This window comes from Adiantum capillus-veneris, chromosome 8, assembly GCF_014529385.1.
Source record: "Adiantum capillus-veneris isolate H3 chromosome 8, ASM1452938v2, whole genome shotgun sequence".
NCBI classification, from domain to species: Eukaryota; Viridiplantae; Streptophyta; class Polypodiopsida; order Polypodiales; family Pteridaceae; genus Adiantum; species Adiantum capillus-veneris.
In genome coordinates this window covers 14,664,456-14,667,253 of record NC_140938.1, presented here as the reverse complement: position 1 = coordinate 14,667,253, position 2,798 = coordinate 14,664,456, and the positions used below count along the sequence as shown (strand labels likewise).

Sequence of the window (2,798 nt, the reverse complement as noted above, 5' to 3'; positions counted from 1 at the left end):
ACACAATGCAATGGTCAATATTTTGGAGAAAAACCTCTTCATTTGCATGCATGTCCTCAAAGCGAGGCAACCCAAAGTCGTTGCATGGACATGTAAGCTTTCTCCTTTTTTTCAATCTCTTAAAAGAAATGCAAACTTGCACAAACTTCTAAAAAATATCAATAACGGTCTTGAAAAAAGCCCCTTTAAAAGAGCAAGCAAAGTGTCAGAGATGGGGCTGCGCGCATGTAAAGCTGGATGTTGTGCATGTGTTTTCTTTGGTGGAGGAGGGCGATGGCAACAACCAGCAATAGGGCTTGGTTCTTCTATGCCTAGAAGAGGGTGTCTCAAGAATGGGCTGAAGTTGCAAGGTCATTGCATCCATTGTACAACCATCTATCATCAGAGGTAGGTTACATCATCAATGACAACGATGCTGAGGCCCCGGTCAAGAGTAGAGAGGATGCATAATTAGGCTTGGTAGCATGTGTGGTAGCTATGAAAATCGGCTCCTCTATCAGCTTTAGCCCATCATGCCCGCCCTCCAATTCATTGTTGTGAATGACACTACAAAGCTCAATATAGTTAGCAACAGCTTTGATGTCATCGACTCTATTGCCTCCATCATCACAAACTTCAAGCTCCCCACAAAGCTACCCATGCATGCTCGCTTCTCTGCCCACCAAGTCCCTCCTTACATCAAAGTACAACCAGGCTTACAAGCTTCTAAGGAAAACTCCCTACCTCTGATCCTCGCCAATGTTTGTAGCAAGTGAATGTCCATTGTGCCTTCTATGATGCAATTTATGATGAGAATGTCACATTCTCCTTCCTTTTTGGACTTGGGATTCTGCATCAAGGTATAGTCTTCCACCATGACAATAAAAGCCCTCTGCCCTCTCTACCGCAATCCCTTGCATAAAACCCCTAATGTGGTGGATCTCAACTACAAATTCATTGAGTCGCCCCGCAATTGCCCAACTTGCAGCAAACAACACCCTCATGTATCGGCAAATGGTCATCAACTCAAAGACTCCATCTTTGTTCTTTAGTCAAGCTTATAGTCAAGGTGACGATCCGAACCGGGAGAAGAATTGGGAGCAGGCACCATTGAAAATCTTCTTCATGGCACAGTCCAGTATGGATTTGCAATCTTGTTAATTCAAATAATGAGGACATTGGCACACTTTATTCTATGAGACGTGATCCTATCTTCCACGCCCACCATTCAAACATCGACCCCCTCTCTAAGATATGGAAGAGTTTGGGAGGCAAAAGAAAAGATTTGATAGACTTTGACTTCTCGAATGCAACATTTCTCTTCTATGATGGGAATGCCAACCTGGTGAGGTTAAGAATAAGGGATGTTGTAGACACCACCAAACTCCATACAAGTACCAAGATGTGCTAAATGCATGGCTCAATGAGGGAGCAACACAAGCAATGGCTCGGTGGTGAATTTTAGGCATGGTGGACCTCCAACGATGGTAGGCCGTCTACGAGAAAAGCTCAAGGAGAAGTATATGAATCTCAAGGAACGTCTAAAGGAAATCAAGGAGAGGGCTTTGGGGATGATTGACAAGACAACAAGAGCATTATTGAAGAGGTCGAGGAAGGTGTGGGCGGACAACTTCCACGAGGAGATACTAGAGCTAGAGGAGGTGCCCCAACATATAGGAAGATCCAAGTTTGATGTGTGCATAAACTTGGAAGGTATTGATGCCTTAGGAACACACGTAGACTTGAAGAGACCGTGAGAGAAAAGGCAATAAATTCTTGCAATGGTGGCATAAATTCTTGCATCTTGGCCAAGCCAAAGAGGATCCTCTGTAGGTTGAGCCACAATATGTTGAATAGAATGCTTGCTATGAGGAGGATGAGGATTGTTCTTTGCAATCAAAATTGTGTGAAGCAACATCGCCTACCAAGATTCACACCTTGTGAACTTGGATAAAGTCATGCGTACACACCAACTCATGTGGCCCAAGGATCGGTTGCCACATTGGGTCCGTGATACAACACTTGTGCACCTCTTTGGTGTGTTTTACTTCCATATTAGAAAAATGAGAGGAGGACTCAATATGCAATAGTTGCACCATGTGCATCACTTTCTCCTTACCTTGGGAAACAAATTTCTCCTTGGGACATTTTTTTTTTGTGTACACCCCCCAAACATGTAAAACATAACTTTTCTTTCTTGCCTTCTCAAACTCTTTACTAGACAGATGGCCCCTAGCTTCTAGGGCTTCTTGGATGTATCAGACGTGGCTACTATAAATTCTCTTTTTATGCCCATGTTGTGTTTGTGAATTTGCATGCAAGGTTAGACGTGTGAATGTTATGCAATTCTTTTTCATCAGGATTGTCGTATATATGCACTTGTACTATAGCCTCCTCAAGCATCTTGGGGTCCTAGGTTTTAACATGCTTCTCAAGTTCTAGTGTCAACCCACATATGAACCCATGCACTTGTTGAAAGGTATTTAGAACCTCCAACTTGAGAATCACATCACGATAGTGCAAGATATGCTCCAATTGCGTCTTATGCTGATGCATAGAGCACTTATCCCATGCAGTCCAATTCCTATACGCTTCATTTGTGGGCAAAAATTCCTTCCTGAATACATTCTCAAAGTTTGCCCAAGTCTATGGTATGATTCCCTTTCCTTGAGCAGCATCCACCATTTGGAGGCCTTGCCTTCTAGTGTCAAACTCGTTTGCAACGCCTTGACTGCATCTGGAGTGCGTTTGAGATCATGAATCCCATCCCATTTGCTCAAAAATATATTCACAATATCTTTGTTGCTCTCCCTTTCTTC

General features: G+C 43.2%; 1 pseudogene; it reads left to right on the top strand.

The window, feature by feature from the left end:
• Positions 1-512: 512 nt before the first annotated feature.
• Positions 513-1,736, top strand: LOC147451711 (aureusidin synthase-like; annotated as a pseudogene).
• The last annotated feature ends 1,062 nt before the right edge of the window (positions 1,737-2,798 follow it).